The 9,900-nt window shown below is 39.4% G+C and overlaps 1 long non-coding RNA gene across 1 annotated transcript in view; it reads left to right on the top strand.

Moving 5' to 3' along the window:
- Positions 1 to 7,823: 7,823 nt before the first annotated feature.
- The window catches only part of LOC109529384 (uncharacterized), a 5,369-nt gene continuing 3,292 nt past the window's right edge, over positions 7,824 to 9,900 (top strand). Inside the window, exon 1 of the long non-coding RNA XR_002170834.1 lies at positions 7,824 to 8,236. This is a non-coding gene — a long non-coding RNA (uncharacterized LOC109529384). The remainder of the gene's footprint in view (positions 8,237 to 9,900) is intronic.

Raw genomic sequence — 9,900 nt, 5'->3', positions numbered from 1 at the left:
GCCACACACACACACACACACACACACACACACACACACACACACACACACACACACACAAGCACACGCACACACTAGCAGCATCGTAAACAACACTTAGACACTGATTAAAGATCAAAGAGTAACCCACTGTAAGACAGAAAGAAGATGCACAGCCAATCAACGTGGCTTTACCATCTTCTCAGCCCCCCCCACATGTACTGTATGTGTTGCTCTATGTGACTCACTGTTGTTTTGCTGGCTTTCACTGCTTCTCGCGGACCATTTGCGGACTTTTTACTGACTTAAAAAAAAGATATTATTATTTTTTTTTTTTTTATGAATATGTTTGAAAAAATCCGCGATGCACCGAAGCCACGATAAACGAACCGCGAAAAAGCAAGGGATCACTGTATTACTACATTGATACATTTATTAAATATAGTAACACATCGTAATTACATTGATAAATTTATTAAATGTAGTGATGAAATGCAATATCCATTATGAATACGAGAAAATTGACAAATAAATGTGTTAGAATGTGTATGTATATACAAACCGAAAGTTGTAAAAATAGATAAGTATAGCACACATAAGGGTAAAAGCATTTGTTGATATGTAGACTTTTTCCAATTTTCTTCTGATTGAAAAATTATCAATTTATATATTATTACATAACAAGGGGTACGACGAGATAAGTTTTTTTACTTATTCCTCCTCCTTTGAACAAATAATTGTGCTGTATGATGCCTGTTTTCCTTTCTTACAATTTTACTTACCTTCATTTTCTGTCAATTTATTACTGTACTGTATATTTTACAATCAACAAATAAACAAATGCAAAGTACACCAAGATTGCTTAATCTATCTTCATTCATAGTGGACATGAGGTATGTTTTCCCAAGATTTCATGTGGAAAAACTCTGTTCTGCATTGGCGGGTCTCCTTGACATTTGTTGATATCTGTGGAGAAAGACAAACCGAATAGATGTAAACATAATTTTTGCATGTAGACAGCATATACACGAATGTGCTACACGAACACTGTTCAGGCACTCAGACACATAATTGTCTAAAATGTATTCATGAATGCTATTTATTAGTCAGGGATGAGATTTTTCCGCTTTTTGGCGGAATTCCGCTTCTATCCAGTCAAAATGGACCTTTTTTATATTGTTCCAAATCCGTTAAGAAAATTATAGGGGGCTGTTAGGGTCTGGTGTTACTTCTGGGCTGCCGGACTTACTTATCTTCGGCAGACTCGGACAAAACTTTACAAATAAAGTTTGCAAGCATGCATTTTGAATACCGTTTTTTTCTCGCGAAGCGTTAGTTTGTCGTTACCTCGTATATGAGCTAAAACCAATGTCTAACTTGTTGTGATTGGTCGCTATTTCGGTAAATGCAGAATCACAACTAATCCGTGTTCGCCTTCCTAAACCCCTTTCCCTCGATGTCAGAATGGTTTTGCACGAGGGATGCAGTGTATTGAAATTACTTGTGTATGTAGTCTGTATTAAACAAAATGCCGAATGTTATCGAGACTCGTGACGAAGCTAAAGTGCGTCAGATAAATGCGGATCTGAAAAACAAGTTTCAATGGGACTGGTTGGATAGAAAGCTGACGGTGTCCCCAGTAGGAACCAGTAAAGAGGAACCATTGTCTGTGCTTGTTTGGGATTTCTTGAAAAAGCTCGATGTTGCTGGTAAAGCTCTGTGTACAGTGTGTGACGATGTCATTCTATACGGATCGAGAGGATGGAAAGCTTTACAGAGTCATGCAAATTGGACAAGGAGGAGAAGAAAGCAAGCCTGGAGCATGTGAAAAAACAAGAGGGGTTGGCTAAAAATAGAATGAAAAAGACGGAGTGGACCAACAAGCTTTTAGCTCTTGCTAAAAAGCTTAAAATGAAGAGAAAATAAACATTCGACATCATGAAACTGTACATAGTTGTATATACTGTAAATAGACATCCACTTGATAGGATAAAATGCATTTATAACCCATATACCTGTATAAAATAATGAATATTGATAATACATAGTTTAAAATCATGGTTGATTTATTATTTTTATTATCATTGTTAAGTTGAAGGTATTAAATTAATTAATGTAGTATTAGTGGGAGTGGTAATAATAGTAGTACTCAGAGAATGTTTCGAGATCAGCCATCTCGTTACCTCTGCGTCCCGCGTCCTCGACACATAATTTTCCGGCAGGATGCACAGTTCCAAATATTGTGCGTTTTTGGGATGCAAGGAAATTTCTCAGTCAAAACAAACAAAAAACTACGGGAGGCCTGAGGATTGAACTGTAACGATCGTTACCGCTAGCGTGTCGTTTCCTTGGCGTCATTTTGACGTTTCACGGTACCGAAAAATAGTTTAACTATAAAAGTCACCGCACACGAGTTGACTGTGTGATCAACGCGATTTCACTGCGCCTGTGTGTGTTTGTGGTGTGGTGTGGTATGTGAGTGTGTTTCTTCGAATTTACTTTCGTTTTGTTTTGTTTTGTTTTCAGTGTTGGGGGGGACGCAGCAGATGACGGACGTTACGTGCGCATGCGGGTTGCTATTTAAGTCCACAAACTGAGGAATCGCGCGGATGAAAGTTTGAGACAGTGGCGAAAAAAACTCACAAAAGTCTACTAATTACGACATTTAAGAAATGGGAATGCCAGTCTGATTTTTCGTTTGAATCGTCCAAAGGGCGTATCACGAAACTCACCTGTGATGCACAACGTCCAAAGGGCGTATCACTAAACTCACCTGTGATGCACAAAGCACGAGAGAGAGATACGACGGGAGGCACGATTCCGAGGCAAGTTGGTCATTAGATCTATAGGCTAATCGCTGTAAAAAATATTATGAAACAGTATTGGTTATTCTATAATTTACTGGTTGTAGCATGGTAACTTCAGGAATAAAACATCCGTCACAAGGGGTAGTAATGCTAATGTTAACTGTTGGTATAACTTATGATGATGTGTGGTAGATTCTTTCGTCAAATTGATAGTAGATTACACATGCATCATCTTGGGAAGAGGATGTCAAGCCACATCAATACTTACCTGTGTTAATGATTACCAGTCAATTAATCTTTGTAGTGTGAGATTGGAAAAAACACTCTGATTTTGTGGTATGTTGTATTCATGATGCCATATGAGTACAACATATTTTGATCCATTTATTTTTTTGAACAAACCTGGAGTACACAGCTGCCGATGTAATGTTCATTGTTAATGCATAGTTTTCAAACATTTACCCTTGAAACATTATACTTTTGAGTTTCAGAATTCTTGATTCATATAAAGTCTGCCAAATCATGCACATCAGCGTACAATAAGCAGCACTGAGGGCACGGTGTGTTTTTGTGCATTGGAAAAAAGAACTGAAAGAAGTATTTGAATTGATGCATTGCATTGTAAACTTTTTTTGGAGCCCTTGACTCTAAATAGAGTTTGCTGTTTTCAATCTCACTGCAACCCAGTGCTTCTCAATTACATACCTGTCAACCTCGGCTAATGATTACGATTTCCCTTAAAAAGCAACAGAAACCCTTACAACATGCACCGCGCAGTGCACACTAACATTTACTCGCGGAAACCAGACAGTGTAATATAAATAACAAGGATAATTTCATTATTCATTATTTCCTATTCAAATTACAAAGTTTACAATGCAATACTGTATATCAATTCAAATACTTCTTTCAGTTCTTTTTTCGAATGCACAAAAACACACCGTGCCCTCAGTGCTGCTTATTGTACGCTGACGTGCATGATTTGGCAGACTTTATCTGCTCTAAGGAGGGTTTCACTTGTGAGCAGCGATTGTCACAATTCAATTTCATTTGCAATAATGAAGTGAGAGTATCCGGTCCCATGGTCTTCCTATATTCCGTATGGATTTTCCTCACATGGCTGAAAACTTTCTCGCTATCAGCATTGCTATGAGGAAGGCTGAGCAGAACTTTATAAATCTTTTTCATGAGTGGATATTGATCTTGTCCAAATCCATTCTTCATTTTGAATATTTCAGGCCAAAATGTCTCGGGATGAATCGGTCTTCCATCCTGGCTTTTCTGTGGGAGAAGATTATCAGGTATTAGCTGGTAATCTTCCCATTCATCCTTGATATCTTCCTGGTCAAAGTCTGGAGTAAACCTATCACTTAACCGAAGAATATGAGGACAGTCTAGCACATCTCGCTTTCTCGAGTGCAATACCACCAAGTCTTGTTTTATGTTGAGAGGGAATAAATTTTATCTGTGCTGTATGTTACACATACAGTACATTTGTCAATAAAGCTTATCCAATCCAATCACTCAGAACACTTGTCAAATGGGAACGTGTTAATCATTTTGGTCACTACGGCTTCATAGAATGACCGCAGAGCTGAAAAAAAAATGTTGTCTGCATGGCTGGTGTGATGCTTGGCTTGCTTTCATCCTCCTCATCATTGTCTTGGAAGAGAGCCCTGGTTGTCAATCCAACAGCAAGTCTGCCATCATCATGCTATAGGCTTCTGTTTTTGAAGTCAACAGCTAATAAGGTATCCGCATGTTTTGACATGTTCCATTTGAACAAATTTAACCAACAGCTTCTTTAGAAGTCCTTCCATTTCTGGCAGAAGGTCACCAATCATGCATTCCTCTGTTTGGAAAACAACATTACAATGATTTATCTGGGGTAGGATGAAGCTGAGGAAGTGGAGTATGAGGAGAGTGACAGGGCCTTGCAGTCGATCATGTATGGATTTTACTTTTCCTGCTCTTTCAACATCTGCATGACTAGCGAAGTAGCTTTTGAGAGCTTCATATTGCGATATAGTTCTGTCAACAACTTTTTGTAGAGATAACCATTGAGTTGGACAGTGCTTGAGGATTTTTTCTTGCTCCAAATTTGTGAAGTCCTGAAACTCTTTAAAATCCTCAATTCGTTTTGAACTGTTCTTAAGAAAATAAAAAATATCCACCTGTAGGTCGTCCATATTTACTGGCAATGTCGTCAGTCTGTTTTTTACGCAGAGATTGCCGAGGTGACAAATACAACCAATGCTGAACACAGCCTCGTTTTTGTCTTTTATCCTTGACAGAACCGAGTTTTTCTTTCAAACAATGGTATTGCAATTATCGCTTGCAAAGCCCACAACATTTTTCCAAGGAATGTCCTTTTCTTGAAAAATTTCATCAATAACAGCAAAGATGGATGATGCTGTGCCTGATGGCAACTATGGTAAATCGAGGAGTCGGGTTTTCGACAACACAACGAGTCACTTTTTGGTGGTACGATCGTTACTGTCATCGATCGTGAGGGTAAACGGGTGGGTTCTGCAGTGTTCGATGGCATCTTGTGTGTAGCCATGTGCAAGGCTCTCCTTTATACAATCATCGTTGCCTTGGTCCTCCGACAGGCAAACTCCTGCAAAAATACAGACCATAATATTAAAATAAAAAATAAGACAAAGTTTACTCACATTATAAACATTTTCAAAGTCGTAAATTATTATTTCTGAAAAAAAAAATTCACATGTAGCACTAAAATTGGTAATTATAAATATTATTCTAATCAAATTAACAGCAGTTTGTCAGGAACTCAAAATAAGCAGGAAATATTAAAATTAAATAGGAAACGAAGGCTTTTTCATTGCAATTATGTTTGACATGGTGCCATAATTGCCAATACATTATTCATCAAAGACAGGTGAGTAATAAAAATAACAATAAACAAAGTTACCTGAACTGTCTGTGAATCCGGGAACATAACTTTCACCAAGTCAGAGAAGTGGCCCGCATTTGTAGCTTTGTGGGATGACGCTGGACTGGCAGGAGAGACGAAATGCTTGGTCAATGGGACGTGTGAATTACTTTTCTTTACATTCTCCACGTGTGCGGCAGTTTTAAAATGGCTCTTCAAATCATAAAATCCACTCGCAGCAACTTTCACGTCTTTCTTGCAAGCTATACAGTATGAAAATTGAGGACCTTTTAATGACGATTTAATCCACCCATCATATTCACCTTGAAGTGATTTCCATTCTTTTTGATGACGACGTGATCCTTGAGTTTTTTTGTTTCTTACTAGGCGGCTGCTCCATGCTTGCTTCCGCGATTTTTACTAGATGTTTCTTCGATTGCAACACAAGCAAACACAAGCGTAAATGCAGACGGCTTACCTCGCATGCGCACATCATGCTTTATCAATCCTACCGTACGCAGCGATGAAAAAAAACATACGATTGAAGATTACTTTGACTGGTTTGCCGTGACAATAGTAGCGATCGATGACGGCATTGTTGTTGGCTACCAGCAGGTGAGACGATCTGGATTTGAGCCAAAATGGTCTTTGTGAGATCGGTTCACAATTAGTTTTTTTTAATTTTTTTTCCGTATAAAAGTTGTCATACGCGTACATGATTTGAAATGATAAAAAAAATGTATAAAATACGGGGAAAACATACAAGTTGACAGGTATGCAATTATTTTCTCTCATGCCCTCCCGAGGAAGAAGAAAACATCTCGCACCCCCCTCCCCCACCCGCGTGACGATAAATAGTATCATTTGTCTATAAAATTGTTATAAGTACACCTCTGCATAACACTGCATTCTTATTAACCTATATACCTCATAAAAAAGAACGAAATATGGACAACTTACAACAAAGAATAGCTTTATTAACTGTAACAGAAAAAATTAAGAATACAATTACATAAAATCAATAAATAATAATGCATTCAAATCGATCACCAACATTAACTCAAGCACAATATAAAAAAAACTTTAACCTGCAAAAAAAAAACTTTAACCTGAAAAACAAAAAAATATAAAATAATGTGTGCTGATTTTTTTCAATCAAAGATGATGTCTGGATTAATGGCTACAATGAGCGCGTTTTGCAATGCAGCTTTTCGAAGCGAGGTTTGAAGCAGAACACAGCAACTCTCGGCTCCTGCTCAATGTGTAGCTGGGACCTGTACAGTATTTTAGTTGACTGAAGTAGCAGTCACAAAGCGGCATGATTGTTGGCAATATTCGTCACGTTTTCGCTGAAAAAACTCAAGCGGCTTATCAGCGTAATTGGGGTGTAATGTCTTTAAGTGACACCTTAATTTATTTGGCTTCATGCTGCCAACTACCAACATTTTTAGGCACAGTAAGCACGAGTGATGTGTCGGTCGCAAACGAGCCGGTAAAAAGAGCCGGCTCTTTGAACTGAACAATGAGAGCCGGCACCCTCCCGGCTCTGTCACCCAGAGCCACCCAGTTCACCAAGCCATTTATCAACATGTATACTAAATTTGTCATAAATATTTAAAGGAAAAGCTAAAGTTAAAAGAGCCATTTGAGAGCCAAAAACAGACGGCTCTTTTCACTGAGCCGATCCAAATGAACCGGATCACCAAAAAGAGCCGAAAATCACATGACTCGTCCGGCACCCTCCCGGCTCTGTCACCCAGAGCCACCCAGTTCACCAAGCCATTTATCAACATGTATACTAAATTTGTCATAAATATTTAAAGGAAAAGCTAAAGTTAAAAGAGCCATTTGAGAGCCAAAAACAGACGGCTCTTTTCACTGAGCCGATCCAAATGAACCGGATCACCAAAAAGAGCCGAAAATCACATGACTCGTCAGCGCACCGATCTTTCCGCGTCTGCCGCCGTAGTCACAGTGAAGCCAAGCGCTACATATGCCTCGTCATATTTCCTCCCTTCGAATGCTCCCTGCGCAAACTCTGCCAATGTGAGCGTCACTGCCACCTAATGTAGTGGAGGTGAAACTGCATTTTATTCTAGGACAGTAAAAAAATAAGAATAAAAAAGCATGTTCCCTGTAAGTGTCATCAGAATAGTTAAGTTGGAAACTAATAATATTTTGTTTCTACTTTAAGGGCAAAGAGGACATTTTTTGTTTGTTTTATGTACATTGTGTATTCGCGTTGTGAAATATGTATTTTGTGCATAAATTAAGTTTCGTTATTTCAATGTTATCGATATTATCGCTATTATCGCGAGACTTGCGCTGTGGTAAGGTGATTCCTGCCCTGTCACGGACAGACACTCGAACGCAAGACATAGGAAGAGCAGCAGCAATTAGGACTGTTCGCTATCTGTTCAAGGTATTTGTGATTTATTTGGTTGTGTATGTAATTAAATGTAAGACACGATTGTAATCGTTATATTTTGTCCTGTAGATATCAAAAGTGTATTTTTTGTTGCCCAAGACCTCCGAAGTGGCAGGCGGCAATGAGGTTAGCGTTAGCCCACATTTTGTATGAGCCTTGTATATTATTTCTCTATTGTATATTGTTGAAAGCATTTTATTTTGCCAACAGTTTTCACGGTGTTGGGGTACCAAGACAACCCCAAAGACACTATTAAACACCCGTCATTTGGAAACCGTGCCCTGGTTTTGTTACTTTGGAGCTACACTACTCTAAACAAAAAATCCAAAACAAGAACAAATATCAAGCAAAGGAGTGTATCTGTAATAGGTGTTAATCTGTGGAATAATTTGTGGATGCTGCCGTGGCACCCATTCCCTACAACAACCCACTCAACACCAAGCTTCTGTGCATAGGGCTGGTCTTGTGAGCCATTAACTTGTTTGCATACCTTGTGTACTCTGATGACGTCCCGACCCAAGAGAAGCATGATTTGGGCATTTGGATTCATTTCTGGAATGAGATGAGCTATTGACTTTAAATGTGCATGATGAAGAGCGACACTTGGAGTTGGAATTTCGTCTCTATTGTTCGGAATGTCATTACATTCTGTAAGGCTGGGTTAGTGGAATTCTGAGTGTTCCATCCAGGGATTCTAATTAATATCCTTTTGTCCGCCTTCCTGTCACTTCTTTTACTCCCGCACACGTTTTCAGTGTGTATGGGACACTTGGGACTTTTGTCAGCAAACACGTCAAAGAACTGCGAGCGGGCCAGCGACCTATTGCTCTGCTCATCTAAAATTGCATAGACTTTCACCGCCCTCTCTCTGTGACCAGCTGGATACATCTTCACAAGGCAAATTTTTAAACAGGATACCGCAGACGTTGGTGCATTTGGTTGTGATGTAGGATTCAGGCAAGGTTTTGACTTTCTCCCAGCCATGCTCTGGAGCAGGGACCTCCACTTCTGTACATGCTATGGGCTCTGGATGTAGGGCCGTGCAATGTTGCTCACTTTTGCACTCAAAACACTGAAACTGGACCCTGCAGTTTTTGGCAACGTGCGTTGATGAACAACATTTGAAGCAAAGATTGTTTTCTTTCAAGAATGTTTTGCGGTCTTCCATGGGTCGTTCTCTAAACGCACGACATTTGTGCAAAGGGTGTGGTTTCCCATGAATAGGACACATTTTGTCAGCGTCCACTGTTTTCATCGGAGACTCAGTCAAGTCAGGATCCCTCTTGGTTTTTATCTCCGTTTTGTAAGCTGAGATTTTCTGATTCTTTCTTGTCTGCCATGTTGATTTTTCAGCCTTGGGTACACTGTCTGAGTGATAAAGCTGAAGCTTGGATTGTTGGCAATGTTTGCTTCTTGATGAACAAAATCTACAAATAAACTGAAGGGTGGATAATGCACATTCTCTCGTCGCTTATACGACGCACCAACTGAAGCCCACTTCTCTTCCAGGCGAAAGGGAATCTACTGGGTTAACTCCTCTAACTGTGTCAAGGAAGGACAGACCAGGTAAGACTCCTTCATCCTTAGCTGAGAGTAGTTCATGAGAAGATCACTTAACTTCGTTAACATAGCATATTCCCTGTTCCCTATCTTTGGAAAGGCGTCAATGCGTTTGAAGAGAGCATCTTCGATTGCTTCTGTTGAACCCTAAGTTCTTTCGAGTCTTGTCCATAACATGTCTAGGCCTGCTTCTGGATTATTGACATGAATTGCCCTTATCCGTTCGGCAT

This window comes from Hippocampus comes, unplaced genomic scaffold (assembly GCF_001891065.2).
Source record: "Hippocampus comes isolate QL1 unplaced genomic scaffold, H_comes_QL1_v1.1 scaffold832, whole genome shotgun sequence".
Classification (NCBI taxonomy): domain Eukaryota; kingdom Metazoa; phylum Chordata; class Actinopteri; order Syngnathiformes; family Syngnathidae; genus Hippocampus; species Hippocampus comes.
This window is presented reverse-complemented; position numbering and strand designations above follow the sequence as displayed.